The sequence below is a fragment of the Triturus cristatus genome, chromosome 3_1, assembly GCF_964204655.1.
Source record: "Triturus cristatus chromosome 3_1, aTriCri1.1, whole genome shotgun sequence".
NCBI classification, from domain to species: domain Eukaryota; kingdom Metazoa; phylum Chordata; class Amphibia; order Caudata; family Salamandridae; genus Triturus; species Triturus cristatus.
The window spans coordinates 29026779-29045604 of NC_140583.1; the positions used below are offsets into that span (position 1 = coordinate 29026779).

General features: G+C 49.4%; 1 protein-coding gene across 2 annotated transcripts in view; it reads left to right on the forward strand.

The window, feature by feature from the left end:
• Positions 1-18826, forward strand: part of CHRM4 (cholinergic receptor muscarinic 4) — a 581454-nt gene that overhangs the window by 132831 nt on the left and 429797 nt on the right. The window lies entirely within an intron of this gene.

The following is an 18826-nucleotide window of genomic DNA, read 5'->3' on the forward strand; positions in this document are numbered from 1 at the left end:
TCTGTAGACACACCTAGATCAGACACGGCTGGCTCTGCCTCTGGTGCCAGCCTCACTCTGTAGACACACCTAGATCAGACACGGCTGGCTCTGCCTCTGGTGCCAGCCTCGCTCTGTAGACACACTTAGATCAGACACGGCTGGCTCTGCCTCTGGTGCCAGCCTCACTCTGTAGACACACCTAGATCAGACACGGCTGGCTCTGCCTCTGGTGCCAGACTCACTCTGTAGACACACCTAGATCAGACACGGCTGGCTCTGCCCCCAGGGCGAGCCATGTCTGATACCTTTGAGTACCTTAATGAAAAAAGTTTGATGTGACTAATGGTTGGATCTGAGTCATCAATAACGGGAACCTGATAATCAAAGGATTTCCTAAGACCATGGCCGCCCGGGGCCTAAGCAGGGCTTCATCGACGTTCAATAAGAGAGAGATGATCTTAAGGCCCACCGTAGAGGGGTCCTGTCCCAAACTCTCCAAGCGGGGCTCCAGCGGGCTAGTAATAAAAGAAAAGAGGAGGGGGGGAGCACACCGCCCTGATGGGAGCTAAATCACAGCTTTCTTCACCCAGAATACTAGCTGAGAGACCCCAATGAAAGCACTTTAAAAAAACAGTGACAGTAGGGTCAGGGCCCATAAACTGTAGTATGGACCAAAGCTTTGCCCTTCTGATAGGGCCAAAGGTTGCACTTAGGCCCTTTGAAGCTCCACTTGGGGGGTCTTCCTTGCCACCAATCAGGGAGAGAGGGGGCACCAGCTAATAATGATGGGATGGAGGGCACCCTGAAGAATCCCCAGTGCTTCTCGTTAGTTCCCTCTATCATTGTTGTGCCGTCAGGTGGCCTGGGGTGTCCAGCTGTCGCCCTCCACTCGGCAGTGCTGATTGAGTCGCAGTAATGCTGTATGTGGGACTGTCTCCTTTCCAGAATGATCTGCACAGACCCGGTCGGGGGAGCGGAGATCTGTGCACAGACCCCCTCCTTACCACCACCTATCCCCACCCAAGCTATGCAGAGTTCAATGGGCCCAGCTGGCCCTCCCAGGGCTGGTCTATAACATAACATAACATAACATAACATAACATAACATAACATAACATGTGTATTTGTAAAGCACACGATTACCATTAGGTGTCCTGGCACTGAATAACACATGTTTATTGTTACCCAACTCAATGGTCCTCATTTTATCGACCTCAGATGGATGAAAGACTGAGTGAGCCCACCGGGGATTGGAACCTCTGCCCATGAGGTCGAACACAGGCCCCTGCAGTGGCTGCTTTAGTCCACTGAGCCACCAGACCTGGCACGTGGTGTGCAGAGACGCCTTCGAGGGCCCGTGCACAAGATGCTCTGAGCATGTGGTGCGCAGAGATGCCTTTGGGGGCCCGTGCACAAGACATTCTGAGAATGTGGTGCACAGAGACGCCGCTGAGGGCCCGTGCACAAGACGCTCTGAGCATGTGTTACGCGGAGACGCCTTTGAGGGCCCGTGCACAAGACACTCTGAGCACGTGGTGTGCAGAGACGCCTTTGAGGGCCCGTGCACAAGACACTCTGAGCATGTGGTGAAGACACTCTGAGCATGTGGTGTGCAAAGACGCCTTTGAGGGCCCGTACACAAGACACTTTGAGCACGTAGTGTGTAGAGACCCCTTTGAGGGCCCGTGCACAAGAGACACTGAGCATGTGGATGCCTTTGAGGGCCTGTGCACAAGACGCTCTGAGCATGTGGTGTGCAGAGACGCCTTTGGGGGCCCGCGCACAAGACGCTCTGAGCAGGTGGTGCACAGAGACGCCTTTGGGGGCCCTGCACAAGACACGCTGAGCAGGTGGTGCGCAGAGACGCCTTTGAAGGCCCGTGCACAAGACACTCTGAGCACGAGGTGTGCAGAGATGCCTGTGAGGGCCCGTACACAAGACACTCTGAGCACGTGGTGTGCAGAGACGCCTTTGAGGGCCCATGCACAAGACACTCTGAGCATGCGGTGAAGACACTCTGAGCATGTGGTGTGCAAAGACGCCTTTGAGGGCCCGTGCACAAGACACGCTGAGCAGGTGGTGCGCACAGACGCCTTTGAAGGCCCGTGCACAAGACACGCTGAGCAGGTGGTGCGCACAGACGCCTTTGAAGGCCCGTGCACAAGACACTCTGAGCACGAGGTGTGCAGAGATGCCTGTGAGGGCCCGTGCACAAGACACTCTGAGCACTTGGTGTGCAGGTACGCCTTTGAGGGACCGTGCACAAGACACTCTGAGCATGCGGTGAAGACACTCTGAGCACGTGGTGTGCAGGTACGCCTTTGAGGGCCCATGCACAAGACACTCTGAGCATGCGGTGAAGACACTCTGAGCATGTGGTGTGCAGAGACGCCTTTGAGGGCCCGTGCACAAGACGCTCTGAGCATGTGGTGTGCAGAGACGCCTTTGGGGGCCCTGCACAACACACGCTGAGCAGGTGGTGCACAGAGACGCCTTTGAAGGCCCGTGCACAAGACGCTCTGAGCACGTGGTGTGCAGAGACGCCTTTGAAGGCCCGTGCACAAGACGCTCTGAGCACGTGGTGTGCAGAGACGCCTTTGAGGGACCGTGCACAAGACGCTCTGAGCACGTGGTGTGCAGGGACGCCTTTGAGGGCCCGCACATGACACAGCATAGTGCGCAGAGACGCCTTTAAGGGCACAAGGCAACGGTGAAGCTGCCCTGAGCAGCAGGACACTGGCGTCCACCCTTTTAGTGCAACCAGAGCTGTCCGGCCAACACCAGATTGATGTATTGGTCAGACTGCCCTGGACGAGCTTAAAAGGATGGAATGGAATGTTCTCAGAGTAATTGCCAGCAGTTGAGATTGATTCACGCATTTCCGTCCATCACTTTCTTGCCTTCCAAGCATCTGTCTGTCTTCTCGCTGCTTGCACATCTGCGCTGGTTTGCTTCTTACGTGTTTTCTTTTTTCTTTTTGCTGTTTGATTTGTACTCTGTGGGATGCTGTGGTGTGAGCTGTGTCTTTGTAAATGCACTGGAGCGCTGTGTTTTTGTGCAGTAATTGTCCACAGTGACGCACAACGTGCGCTCCGCCATCTTTCCTTTCCTTCCAGCGCGCCTGGTGTTTTCAATCAGCGCGGGTTTCTTTCCGTCCGTGCGGATCTCCGGCGGGGCTTTGACAGCCGAGAAGGATGCTGTCTGTGGTTTGCGCCTGTCAAGGTCTCGGGAAGGATTTTCTGAGGGCCGCATGTGTCACACATATTAATTCCTGGGCGTGAGAAGCAGAAACATATTTTGTTTGCTGCCTCGCTCCAAACACATTTGGTAATCTGACAGGCCAGGCTGTGTGTCTGTCTCAGAGGTGAGGCATCCGACAGGACGGTGCGACAACGGTCTGAGAGGCGCTGCTCTTATTAACGCATTCATCTCGCGGGGGTGGGGGGAGGCGTGTGAAACGATAGTCAATTAAACTGCTCCCTGTGCTGAAATCCATGCAGAGTGCCTGTTGCAGCCCCACCCCCGCCCTCCCTGGAGCACCCCCTGTCCCAGGCTGATGCATGCCTCTAATAACCCCGAATGACTGATGTTCCACCGTCGTCTTAGAGGTAATCAGTGTCTCAAGGCGTGTGCGTCACGATGGGCTCTTTTATCTGATGTCCTGCTCGGATATTAGCATTTATATAAGGAATGTATAAGTAGCCTCGTGTCCCTCAAGCTGAGAATAAGGAGTAGGCTTGTCACAGCCTCTCTTTTTATGCTTAAGTGTCGATTAAAAATAACAAGAACTTAACATCAAATTCATAAAATGGGGGAATCAGTTATAGTAACAGTTTATATAAATAAAACGTCACCGCAACGTATACAATTTGGCAAAACACAATATCACAGCAGGTGTGATTGGGCCCCGGTTTGCTTTCCTCTGTTCAGTCTTGTCAAGGGTCAGAGCGCCAGTGCGCGCGGCCGCCTTCTGTCCAAATGTCATGTATCGATCTTCTAAAGCGATTTAAAGAACGCGCTAACACCCTTTAAGTGTATTTGTATTTACAATCATGTCACACATTCCCTGTCGGCCATGTGTACATAATCATTAATTATTGGTAAAACATTCACAACTCCCCTATCGTTTAAAGAGCCCCGGTGCAATTAAACCTGCAATATGTTCCCGATTGATTTTCTCTCCAAAGCCGGCACGCGCCTGTATCTCTCGGAATGCTGGTGCGGCAACTTGCCACGGGCTAGCTGGCAGCTAGCCAAGCCGGAACAGCGTGGGTCGCCCCCGGGCATCCGTCTACTTAATAACAGATAAGAGGGCCATGCGATATAATTGCAGCCATGGAGCCCTTCCAGCTGGGCGCTGACAGTGAGTTCACAAACTCGTCAAATAAAGTGCACGTGTAAATATCTCTTTAAAGTCCGCTTCAAAGCGACTTCGGGGCAGGTGCGTCATTAAATACAGATCCCGACACCTGTGGTCATAGCCGCCTACGGCAGCAGCATACCTGAAACAATAATGTGCTTGGAAGAGTCAAGGGGGAGACCCAGGCACCTGAGCAAGCTTCAAGTGCGGCAGAGGTCTCGAGTGGCATCATCTACCAGTCTCCCCCCATCAACCACCCCACTGCTGCACCAAACTGACCCTATTAGCGGCCCCCATCAACCACCCCACTGCTGCACCAAACTGACCCTATTACCTGCCCCCATCAACCACCCCACTGCTGCACCAAACTGACCCTATTAGCTGCCCCCATCAACCACCCCACTGCTGCACCAAACTGACCCTATTAGCTGCCCCCATCAACCACCCCACTGCTGCACCAAACTGACCCTATTACCAAACCCCATCAGCCACCCCACTCCAAACTGACCCTATTAGCAGCCCCGTCAACCACCCCACTGCTGCACCAAACTGACCTTATTAACAGCCCCTATCAACCACCCCACTGCTGCACCAAACTGACTTTATTTACCAGCCCCCATCAACCACCCCACTGCTTCACCAAACTGACCCTATTAGCTGCCCCCATCAACCACCCCACTGCTGCACCAAACTGACCCTATTAGCTGCCCCCATCAACCACCCCACTGCTGCACCAAACTGACCCTATTACCAAACCCCATCAGCCACCCCACTCCAAACTGACCCAATTAGCAGCCCCGTCAACCACCCCACTACTGCACCAAAATGACCTTATTAACAGCCCCTATCAACCACCCCACTGCTACACCAAACTGACCTTATTAACAGCCCCTATCAACCAGCCCACTGAGCCCCAAACTGACATTATTACTAGCCCCCATCAACCACCCACTGCTGCCGCAAGCTGACTTTATTTACCATCCCCCATCAACCACCAACTGCTGCCGCAAACTGACTTTATGTACCAGCCCCATCAACCACCCACTGCTGCACCAAACTGACTTTATTTACCAGCCCCCAACAACCACCCACTGCTGCTGCAAACTGACTTTATTTACCAGCCCCATCAATAACCCACTGCTGGCGCAAACTGACTTTATTTACCAGCCCCCATCAACCATCCACTGGTGCCGCAAGCTGACTTTATTTACCATCCCCCATCAACCACCAACTGCTGCCGCAAATCGACTTTATTTACCAGCCCCATCAACCACCCACTACTGCCGCAAACTGACTTTATTTACCAGCCCCATCAACCACCCACTGCTGCCTCAAGCTGACTTTATTTACCATCCCCCATCAACCACCAACTGCTGCCGCAAACTGACTTTATTTACCAGCCCCTTCAACCACCCTCTGCTGGCGCAAACTGACTTTATTTACCAGCCCCCATCAACCACCCACTGCTGCCGCAAGCTGACTTTATTTACCATCCCCATCAACCATCAACTGCTGCCGCAAACTGACTTTATTTACCAGCCCCATCAACCACACACTGCTGACGAAAACTGACTTTATTTACCAGCCCCCAACAACCACCCTCTGCTGTCGCAAACTGACTTTATTTACCAGCCCCATCAACCACCCACTGCTGCCGCAAATTGACTTAATTCACCAGCCCCCATCAACCACCCCACTTCTGAACCAAACTGACCTTTTTAGCAGCCCCCATCAACCACCCGACTGCTTCACCAAACTGACCCTGTTAGCAGCCCCCGTCAACCACCCCACTGCTGCACCAAACTGACCTTATTAACAGCCCCTATCAACCAGCCCACTGAGCCCCAAACTGACATTATTACCAGCCCCCATCAACCACCCACTGCTGCTGCAAGCTGACTTTATTTACCATCCCCCATCAACCACCAACTGCTGCCGCAAACTGACTTTATTTACCAGACCCATCAACAACCCACTGCTGCCGCAAACTGACTTTATTTACCAGCCCCCATCAACCACCCACTGCTGCCGTGAACTGACTTTATTTACCAGCCCCCAACAACAACCCACTGCTGCCGCAAGCAGAATTTATTTACCATCCCCCATCAACCACCAACTGCTGCCACAAACTGACTTTATTTACCAGCCCCATCAACCACCCACTGCTGCCGCAAACTGACTTTATTTACCAGCCCCCATCAACCACCCACTGCTGCCGCAAGCTGACTTTATTTACCATCCCCCAACAACCACCAACTGCTGCCGCAAACTGACTTTATTTACCAGCCCAATCAACCACCCACTGCTGCCGCAAACTGACTTTATGTACCAGCCCCCATCAACCACCCACTGCTGCCGTGAACTGACTTTATTTACCAGTCCCCAACAACCACCCACTGCTGTCGCAAACTAACTTTATTTACCAGCCCCCATCAACCACCCACTGCTGCCGCAAATTGACTTTATTCACCAGCCCCCATCAACCACCCCCCTGCTGCACCAAACTGACCTTATTAGCAGCCCCCATCAACCACCCCACTGGTTCACCAAACTGACCCTATAAGCAGCCCCCGTCAACCACCCCACTGCTGCACCAAACTGACCTTATTAACAGCCCCTATCAAGCAGCCCACTGAGCCCCAAACTGACATTATTACCAGCCCCCATCAACCACCCACTGCTGCCGCAAGCTGACTTTATTTACCATCCCCCATCAACCACCAACTGCTGCCGCAAACTGACTTTATTTACCAGCCCCATCAACCACCCACTGCTGCCGCAAACTGACTTTATTTACCAGCCCCCATCAACCACCCACGGCTGCCGCAAGCTGACTGTATTTACCATCCCCCATCAACCACCAACTGCTGCCGCAAACGGACTTTATTTACCAGCCCCAACAACCACCCACTGCTGCCGCAAACTGACTTTATTTACCAGCCCCCATCAACCATCCACTGCTGCACCAAACTGACCTTATTAACAGTCCCCATCAACCACCCACTGCTGCCGCAAACTGACTTTATTTACCAGCCCCCAATAAACACCCACTGCTGCGGCAAACTGACTTTATTTACCAGCCCCCAACAACCACCCACTGCTGCACCAAACTGACTTCATTTACCATCCCCCAACAACCACCCACTGCTGCCGCAAACTGATTTTATTTGCCAGCCCCCATCAGCCACCCACTGCTGCAGCAAACAGTGATTATTCGCACTCTTAGAGACAGGCAAGGGTGGGGCAGCAGTGATTGACTTTCTCCCTAGAGGGAGCTGTTCATAGTCCCGTTTTAAAATGGCCGCCACAGAATGTAAAGAACAACGAGGCGGAAGAATACCAAAGCTGGGAGCACACCGCCATCCTGTAGGCAGGAAGGTGTACACTAGGATCAGCAGGTCATAGTATTAGAGGAAAGAGAAGGCGGAGGCTTTTCTAAATCAGTTTCATTAAACTACATATCGGCATCTTATTTTTATGTTTTTTTTGTTTTATACAAATGCACTGAAATCCATTATCCAGTTGTCATTTTTAATTTGCCACTGAAATATAGTCTAGTACTTGGATTTATAATGTGCTTACCATCTTTGCTGAGGCAATGAAGCGCTTTTTGGCAAGGAGCATGATTTCCATAACTATTTTACATATACTACATGTAATCCACGCAACGGGTGTTTGTCTCTACAAAAGGACAGACACCCACAGAAGTGTTTTGGCTGAGAGTAGGGAGTGCACTGGGAGGAGGGAGTAGATTGCTCCGAGTTAGATGACTGATTGAAACTGCGGAAATATGTTGATATTTGTATTTTTTTACACATAATCGAGAGGCAACCGAAAGAAGTATTAAGCATAGTTACAATGTAGGCCACAAACAACAACACAAACCAACCGTCTACTTGTGAGCTTTCTTTTTTTCATGCGTCTTCAAAAATGAGCAGAAAACACGGCGCCAGCACGTTTCGCCAGTACAAGGCTTCTTCAGGTCCTGGAGAAGTAAATTGGTAGTGGTCACCAATACAAGTCCAAAACATCACAATTAAAAAATACATTCTATTATATGAAAACTATTCAAGATCATCAGGGCAGGTATCTGCAGAACACAGCTGGCTCTTATCAGGGTCCCCTGAAAGGCTGGGACCCTGGACCAGGGCCACACTTCGCCCAGAGCTTCACAAAGTAATACTCAAAGTACCGCACAGGGGCTGCACGCGGCCCTCCTGATGTTTACCGGCGCCCTCCCAGCTAACCGACTGCACTAGACTGCTGTTTATTCCACACAGCACTAACATTCAGAAAGATATGAAATACACGGGTAATCGTTTATGTACACGTTAACCAAAATAAAAGAAAAAAAAAAAATAAAGTGCCATGCACCACTTAACATTAGGAGCACAATATTTTTTAAAGAAATCTTGAAAACAAATGTGCAAAAATATGATGCAATTTCTTCAGAGTTCAAAAAAGTGTCTTTTATTAATACATGCAGACGCCTTCCACCTCAGTGCACCAGATCATATTAGTGCATTCAGAATATAAATATATTTTTCTAAACTAATAGTTTTCAAAAATGAATGTAGAAACATTTATGCCTCTTCCCACCCGGGCAACAATGACAATATTGAACTAAGAGCCTCGTCAGTTGTCACATGGAACTCTCTGGGTAGCCTGAGTTATTACATATGTACCTTATAATTCATTAAAGCAAACATAAAAGAAGGTTTTGTACAACATATATCCTGAGCTTATGTATTTCATGGTGCATTTATAGCATACTGAAGAAAAAGGAGGCAAAATGAAATTAGCCAATTGCCTAGGCTCACACAATTTGGTCAAGTGGGGAAGCCAGGATTGATACTCTGTTTTTGATTTCACATTGTGCAATTCTATTTCATTCTAATATAATAATCAATGTACTTTTTTTTACACTTGAGTCTCTCAAGCCTTACCCCAAGGGGCGATAAAGGGGTAGCAACTCAGAGGCAGCAGAAGACAGTCTTGTTAGATCTATGGCTTATTAGAGGTTAGCGGCATCATTTCGAGGACAGCGTTGAAAGCAGCCCTCAACATGACCCAATGACTCACTGACCACAACATCATTGCCTTCCTCTGCCACCACCTAAACCCGGGTCGACACCCCCCACTCCCACCATGCTGCCATCAATGCGGCCCTCGGGCACACTACAGAGCAGACTTTGTGCCCCCTGGGGAAATGGATGTGAGTTCCCTGCATTAATGTCTCGGCTTCATTGGGATGGTTTTCAAGCCTATTTTTTCTGAAAAATGATCTCGCGGTCTCGCATACGTCACAGAGAGTTTCCTTTCTGTGTTAGTTTCCTAATAAAAGTCCAACTACCCCAGGATATTCCCAGCTCTGACAGAGGAAGCGTTCCGGTTGGACCCCAGGCGCTGTCAGGGCGCTGCGCTGCTACAGGTGAACAGTTTATCACGAGGGGGTCGATTGGGCGACCTCTTCTTCTTACTCCTTTGTCTGTCGTCGCTGCCATTGGTTCCAGTGATTCCGCCATCTTTGCGGGTCACTCTTGTTTGGAGCGCAGAGGGTGGATCACCACCACCTTCCTATATTCGATTCTTTTGTGCTCAAGTTGGAGCACTTGAGTAAAAGATGCTGGTTTAAAACAGCGGCCATGACTTCCATGTCTGTTGAACAACAGAAGCCTGATAGCCAGTGCTTAAATTGAGCCAGTGGGGGCGAAGCACCCCCTTTTTTTGGGACCCTTTTTTTGGGACCAGCGTTTTATTTTTCCTCATCAAACATTTCCCGAGAAATCGAGAGATTGAACAGACAAAAGAAATGGAAAGGCGGTGGAAGAGAAACACCGGCGAAAGCCTCACAAGCGGAGAAAGCAGGAGCCTGCAGGAGTGAGATAAAGGGGCTGGGAGTGTCTGCTGGTGGATTAAAGAGGGCCGCGGAGGATTTAAGACCAGCAGCCTTTGTGTTCGGAGCGCCAACATGTAATAGCACCGGCCGCGGGCTTCTGAGCACAGCATTGGGCACCAGCACTGCTGCGTTTACAACCTAAGCACTGCTCATAGCGGCTCATAGCCCTTAAAACTCTGGGCCTCATTTATGGGCTTTGGCGCAGGGCAGCGCCGCAAGTCTTCCTGCTGCGCTGCCCTATGCCAATGTGAAAGGGCAGGAACGCATTGCATTTAAGAAATGCAGTGAGTTCTGACCTTCCCCATGCGCTGGGGTAGTATTGGCCGCCTAGCGCCAACACAGGCACAGTGCGCCATGGTGCAAGGGTGCATGCAGGACTGGTTTTGTGCAAAAAAGGGGCACCTTCCTGCACAAAAACAATCCTGAGAGGTATTTTCCTCTTGCTATGGTTGCTGCAGAATACAGCGCACATGAAAAGAAGAAAAAACGAGGAGAAACACAACAATATTTTTCCTACTTATGTCTGCTCTGGGAGGCGTAAGGTGTTGGTGCTGTCCCAGGCTTACGAGAGTAAGTAAATCTGGGGCAGCGTCAAACTCCACGGGTGTTCCATGGGAAGCCCATGGAACACCTCCCTGGTGCAGCATAAGGCAACGCAGCGACTTGTGCTGCTTTGCGTTACTCCATATCTAAAGTGGCTTTGCGTGACTTCATAGATATGGTCGAGAGGTTTGCGCTGCCGGAGCATCATAAAACATGACGCTCTGGTGCTGCGGGCCTCTCACCAATAAGCCCCATTGTTCCTCTTCGGTCGCCCCTCGCTCCAGTTGTGAGGTCTGTGAGTCATTTCTGCAGCATCGATAGTTACTTCCCATTATCGTCTCAAGCGTTGCTCTTTCAGCCACAGCTTCTTGTCCGTGTCGCTGACGTCACATCTCAGAGGTTTGTAAATGCCAGCTCGGTATTTACACATAAGACGTGTTGGTGCATTTTGTCTGCTTCTTCTTGGTTTAATCTTCCATCCTGCACTCCTGTGAGCGTGCTGCAGAGGGCCACCGTGACTTTCCATCCGTTTGTGGGTTCAGCTAGGACACCCCAGTGTGTGCTGGCATTTCTGCCTTCCATCTGTGTCTCAGGGGTGATAGATATTGACTCAAGCACATGTACTGACCACCATCTCCAATTTTGATAACATTTGTTTGGTGATTGATTTTAATCTGGGACACACAGTTTGACCATGACTAATTTATTGTTAATGTTTTATTGATCGTTTCGGTCACCCCACCCTTAAATTATCCTCTGATTTTCAGAAAACAGATTGTCACAGGCAGTCAGTATTTAATTTGAGCCAGTGGCTTCCGGTGCTCGGCACCAGCATTTATTTGTCAAGCCCGGCACTTATGACAGCTGCCACATAGTGGTGCTGTCTGTCTAATTTAGAGATGAGTAGAACAACAGTTTATTATTAATATAATATATATATTTTAGGCTGCCTGCCAAGCCATTATTATAGCTTTTGGCGCCGGAAATAGCCTGAAATGTTATTGGCACCGCTGGTATGGGCGATGGTGAAGCAAGCTGGAGTGACCTGCCTAGGGCCCTGGCATTTAAGTTGGCCTGGGTCTCTGAACTCCTGGTATTGACCCAAAAACTCTGCCGTGCTATGTGGAGTTCCACAAGTGGCGGAGTACATTAGTTTGTGCCGTTGCGCTGATTTATAGTGCTGGATTTTTGTCCCACACTGGAAAATCAGCGCTAACTGCACCATGCACAGCGCAGGAGGGTGCTGTTTCTTTCTACTGCTCGAGTAGGTTTTCTACTTGAGCTGTCGCTTCCTCAATGCAAACGGAAGGTTTCTCACCGTGAGGGGTCGCGACCATCCACAAACCCCTGCGTTGAGAACTCTCTCTGGGAGGTGGTCTAGCGTTGGATTTTTCTTGCTCGCACTTACCAACTGAACGTTGGCGAGCATAAGAGAGGAAAAAACCCTGCTCTGCGATTTTTGCAACTTCACGTGCGTAGAGCGTGGAGTGTGGAAATCTCTGCAAACTCCGCAAACGTAGTGGAGTTCACCGCCCAGGCCTAAAATTAAGCACAGAAGTGTATTTCAGTGAGAAATCATTCTTTGCCAATGTGTTCTCAATTTTTCCTCTTTTTTAAGTCATTCATTGTGTTTATGTCTTCAGCAGTAAGCACTTCAAAGATCAAAGTGCTTTTCCTTTACACCACTAAGAATCTCCTTTTAAGCTACAAGGAAGTTAGCCCTCTTTTAAATACACCTCCATGTTAATCACCTCTAGTACCATTTCACTACAATGATATAAAATTATTATTTTATTGTAATATTAATTTTTGTTTATTGCAAACAAATGGTTGCAACGTTTAGGTGGTGAAATATTTTCTTTTGTCTTTGTTTTAGTTCAGTGGCGTATGCTTGCAGTGAAAATAGAACCCAACGCACCAGTTTGTTAGAGCCAGACAGATTGGCTCTACCAATGCTTGTTTTCACGTGCTAGTATAAGCATTTTATTTACCATAGTCTTTTCTGGATTTCTGATTACATTTTATTCAGATCACCCAAATGCGGCATTGGTCAGAAATATTTGAGACAAAACATTGACGGTCACAGTACATTGCTCACTACGGTAATCTGTGAGATTGCGTTACCAAAATCCCTGTTTACCGCTTTAGTGCAGTGTCATAGCAATCCACTCATAAAGGCCTCTTGCCTTTAACTTATGCTTCTCACAATAGGTCAGGAAGGCCTACTTACTCTGTCATGGCTCATCTCAATAATCAGATCCGAACAGGAATCTGACATGAATGTCCCCAGTGACCGATTATGTCTCTAACCTTTGCAAATGTCTCGATCCTATATACAACACAGACGTACTCAAGTGTGCATTACCTGGCAACCTTCGGGCATGCATTTATACAATTACAAATATATATCAGATTGCAGTTGTCAAAACAATATACAACCCCTCTTGATGGGCCCCAATATTAATCATCACAGTAACTTTCTGCCCCCAGGATTTGAGGGAGTGGCTGAACAGCTCCAACCCCCCCTGCCTACCATGGTAATGGTTTGGTCTACATCAGTCATTGCTTCTCTTGCCCAGTGAATGACTGCATTTTGTGAAGACGTGTACATCTAGCGGAAAACATTTCTGTGTTCGGGATGGTTGAGCAGACCTTTAGTTTTCAATGTATTCCTTTCATTTCTCCTTTCTTCTCCTTTTAGGTCTCACTTGAAACAGCGCACGCATTGTCCCTTGTGAGACATTTTCTTAGCTTCCACTGGGCCTAGAGCCCTCTGATTGCTTACCATTGGCTTGCTTTTTTGTCACTCTTATTTGCTCACTGGTTTGTTAATACTATGGGCTTGAGATCCTCTTCTTCTGTTTGACCGTCCCTTGGAACATGGCCAAAGTACCTGTGTCCTTCCACTGCTCATGTTTTGGGTAATACTTTCCTATTTTTGTTGAAGCACTCCATGCGAATGTATGTGTCTTCCTCTTGCTTGCATCAACTTGCTCTTTCACGCGCACTTTGTTCCGGCTGCTTCCACCTCCCAATATCCGCGTTGTTGCCTGCCCTCCCATCCTGATTCCGCTGTCCATGTTGTTCACTCCTCCCGCTTTCCGTATCGTAGCTTGCCGAGGTCTTGCTCTCATCAGCTGTCCAGGTTATTGTTTGCACCCTCCCGCCCTCCTCATCAGGGCCGGACTGGGAAGCGAAACTGACCCTAGCACACTGCTTGGCTGGCCCTCCTAGGGGGAGGAGGGGATGTGGCCGAGCTGTTTGCAGGGCCAGTTAAAGCTGATTTTGTTACATGGGGCTGATATTGCCGGCCCCCAGTAACAAAAAAGGCCCTCCAGGGACCTAAAACCAGCCCCAACCTGGTGGCCCACCGGGGAAACACCCGGTGCCCCCTACGGCCAGTCCGGTCCTGCTCATCATGCTTGCAGTGTTGGTGCGTAGTGTTGCTCCCACCCCCCTTGTTGTTGCTTGCCCCTCCGTGCCCTCTGCTGCCCCTCCCACCCCCATGCTGTTGCTTGCCCCTCCATTCCCTCTGCAGCCCCTCCCACCCCCCTGTTGTTGCTTGCCCCTCCCTGCCCTCTGCTGCCCCTCCCCCCCCCATGTTGTTGCTTGCCCCTCCCTGCCCTCTGCTGCCGCTCCCACCCCCATGCTGTTGCTTGGCCCTCCATGCCCTCTGCTGCCCCTCCACCCCCTTGTTGTCGCTTGCCCCTCCCTGCCCTCTGCTGCCCCTCCCATCCCCCTGTTGTTGCTTGCCCCTCCCTGCCCTCTGCTGCCCCTCCCACCCCCATGTTGTTGCTTGCCCCTCCCTGCCCTCTGCTGCCGCTCCCACCCCCATGCTGTTGCTTGCCCCTCCATGCCCTCTGCTGCCCCTCCACCCCTTGTTGTCGCGTGCCCCTCCCTGCCCTCTGCTGCCCCTCCCATCCCCCTGTTGTTGCTTGCCCCGCCCTGCCCTCTGCTGCCCCTCGCAGCCCCACGTTGTTGCTTGCCCCTTCCTCCTGTATGAGTTGCCCCAGTAGTAACAAACATATTGCTATACGATGTGGCCAACACTGGCCGCTTTATAGCGCATTTTTTTAAAAACGTACTGCCATGAATCTGCCCTCCCTTGCATTGTCATGTCTTTCTCCCCACCCCCATGTTGTTACTTGCCCTCACCCCCCCCCCCCCCGCCATAACAAAAAAACTGCTACGACACGGACACCGCTGGCCGAGCCCTGCCAATGATTTCCCCACACCCTTTGTGTGTCATACTGGCCCTCCCTCTGTGATACCGCCCGTTCCGCCCTCTCGATGGGATTACAAAATAAAAAACACTATATGCTGGCTGAGGCACAGCCTTTTTTTCTCTTTTCAATAATGCAGCAACCAGCTGTGCTCTGTACAACATGACTAACAAACATTGCTCTCTTGTAGGCAACACTTTCTGGCTTTGCCAATGCTTGTTATTTTAATGTTTCTTAAGAGGGTACTACAGCTCTCCAGGCACTACTAATGGGTTGTTTGTTTGCCACTCATCTGGTCTTCAGTGCGCAGCTTCCCACGTGGCCAGGAGACCATTATGGGATGTCTCTTTCCAAGGTCCATCCTTTCCAAGGTCCATCCTTTCCAGGGTCCATCCTTTCTCCACCCTTCGAAGATGGGAGGTAACACGTGGCTCCAGGTGTGACTGCCGCGCTGGAACCTTAAAACCACAATTGACTATTTCCCGAATTGCTGCAATAAGCACACCCACTGCTAGCTTTAGTTTTGTTTTTTCAAACACGTTTTTTTCTGCTTGTCTTCATTTAATTTATCTGGCCCAAGTTGTTGATTTTGTGCGCGTTTTATTGCAGTTGTATCAGAGGGTGAATGAATGCAAGAGTCAGTGGATGGATTAATAGATGCATGAGAGTGACTGAGTGCATGTATGTTGACTTATTGATTGCCTAAATCTATCAATCACACAAAATCCCTTTCATGTACAAGCCAGACCTATTGTTGTTGCCAGTGCTTTTTTCTTTGAATTTGCTTCCCCACCCGACTACTTGCACTTTCCCTTCATTTCACTTACCAGGTTTGCTGAGTGTTTGTTGCCCTCTCGCTTTTCTTAAATACATTATTCTTACCTCTCTTGACCAACTGGGAGATATAAGATGTTTTCTCTCTTTTTTCACTTTCGTGAGATTCGATCAGGCTCGGGTGAAACCATTTGTCAACCTTAATTTTACTTTGTCTCAGCCAGGATGGCTGCTCGGGAAGACGACCTTTGGTGAGATGACGCTTGTCAGAGATGGATTCTCGGCTGGTGGCTCCTCCAGATGACAGAGGCCTGATTCTCCCAGAAGGGGGCGGTGAGGGAGGGGGGGGGGCCTTGCAGAATGGACTGGGCCAGCACGAGAACATTCATCCTCATTTAGACCTGTCTCCAGGACACCGACCTCAGCCTCCTCCTCACCCCAGGCTCTCCAGCCAGTCTGTGCTTAGAAGCCCTCCTTCAAGTCTGCTGTGTCATGGCGTCACCTGGGGTGGGAGAAGCTTTGGGGTCAGGGTTGGGGTTGACATGCCCCTTCTTATTCTGGGTGCTTGTCCCTAGAGACGCAAAGAAACCCATAGTTGGGCGACTTGTGCGCGTGCTCTAATAAAGCAGAAGGCAGACATGCAGGTAAACAAAGGACGCCCCTTATGTATTTCAGTTCTGTTCTATATCATTATGCATCAACCATGTGACGCGTCACCATTTACACATGACACCAATGAAACATCAGGTTTCTGACCATCGCAGGGTCCAACCACCGCATGGACCAACCATCGCAGGGTCCAACCATCGCAGGGTCCAACCACCACAGGGTCCAACCATCGCAGGGTCCAACCACCACAGGGTCCAACCATTGCAGAGTCCAACCATCGCAGGGTCCATAACATATCAACCGCATCACACAAGGTTATCATATTCAATGGTATGAGGGTATGGAGCTCCATTAAAGACGATTATGTGGCTCATGGACCATATTGCCTGCTAGAAACCTCCAGCTCCAACATTTCAAAGTTTTTTAAAAATGTAAAACATTCTACACCGAGGCGCGCGGCGACGGCGACAAGATGGCCTCTCCCTGAGAGGGCCCTGCAGCGTCGAGCTGCTTTGAGACGCGAAGAGACCCTTTAGCGGTTTGATATCCGCTTACGGAATGGAGTGTCTGCGTAGGAGACCGCCTGGAATGTAGTGGCGAGTTTCCAACCGATGCTTTGTTAGTTTGAGTGCACTTTTTGCTCATCTTTGTATTTGTTTGTTTTCCCCGGCATTGCCGCCGCCATTTTGTGCGCGCTCGGAGCGGCGCTGCACAGTTTATCTCAGGATCCTCGATATCGTGACAGCCAGTGTGTGCACTGCTGGTACAGCGAAGCTTGCCTACTCTGCCCAGTATTGCAGCTGCAGTTGTTTTTTGGGCTCCAATCATCGTGTTTTGCTCTGCCTCAGCTTGGTTTTCTCAGTGTTGATGGAATGTGGGCGCTTGTCACTGCGCATCCTATCTCACCTCAACTTGCCTGATACTGTTGCTGTCACCATAAGTGCACTGCAAGTGAGTTACTCCAGCTCTGATCAGCACTGTGGCTACCAATATTTGCGCTTTTGTTTGGCATGATAACTTTGCATGGCTTCCAGAATCATTTTCTGCTGGTATAATATATGCGCAGGTTTTTTGATTGCAAGGCAAAAGGATAAATCCAACATTATTGGACTGTATTTACCCACTTTGTATCTCACGTTCCTGACTGCGCACTGTGCATTGTGGCCCTTTTTTCTATGCGCGTTAGGCTGGGTTATGTACGGCATTTAGTATCCAAATAAGTTGCTCTCCTATTTGTCATCTGGATTTTGGAACCAATATCTTCGTCATGAAGACAGCACTTTTTTTTTCAGCAGTTTTTCTCCTAATAACTGTTGGAACTTTTTTATTCCGATTGTTTTAGCGTTGAACTCTGCCACTGGATTAACTCTACCAATATCTCGGCTGTCTTTCAACGTTTTGTATTCACACGGCATCTACTTGTTTGCTGGCTCTTCGTCTTTGGATTCTTCATCGATTTTATTCCTTGTGACTTTAAGACTTTGTACCCTATTCTTGCCTTTTATAATTTGCGCTCTTGACTTTTATTTACTTTTCTCCTCGTTGTCTCAACATGGATCTAACGCAATCTAACAAGCCTCATGGAGTTTCAGGGTCCTCTTCTGGAAGTCGTAAGGATTCTACAGCTACTAACAGCAAACGTCTTAAGAAGGATCCATCCTCTCCAACCAAGTCTCCTCTTCCCATCACGTTAGAAGACATCATGGATGAATTGCGTCTCTTTTGCCCTTTCATGTCGGATACTACCACCACCCTTCAAAAGGATTGAAGAAAAATGGTCCGGCCTTGACATGAGACTTTCTGATGTTGAACAGAAGGTAAGCGATGCACAGGATGTTATCGCTAAAGTTGAGACTCTCTCTAAGGAAGTTAACCTACTTAAAATGTCTACTAAGGACTTGGAAAATCGTAACCAGCATAATAACCTACGCATTTATGGTATTCCTGAGGGTTCCGAAGGTTCTGACATGATCTCCTTCTTGAAGTCCCAGGTTTTGCAGATTGTTGGCCTTCCAAAGTCAGTTGATTTCAATATTCAAAGAGCGCACAGATTAGGGCCTCATAATGCATCTTATGCTACCAAACCAAGAGGCATCATTGCCTATTTTCTGCTATACTCTGACCTAATGGCAATCCTCGCTGCTGCCAAACAACACACGCAGATGTTTTGGTCCGGTCATAAGGTCTTTTTTAGTCAGAATGCTTCAAAACCAACTGCCAGTAGACGAAAGGAGTTCCTAGATCTCAGACCAACCTTAAAATCTATGAACGCTCGCTATGGTCTTATACACCTCTGTTTTTTCAAAGTGACTTATAAGGACAGAACATTTTCATTCGACGACCCAGCTGACCTCCAGAAGTTTATTCATACACATCGAGAAGAACATATGGATCTTGGCAAACACTGATTGTTTGGTTAATGTTTTCTGATCTATT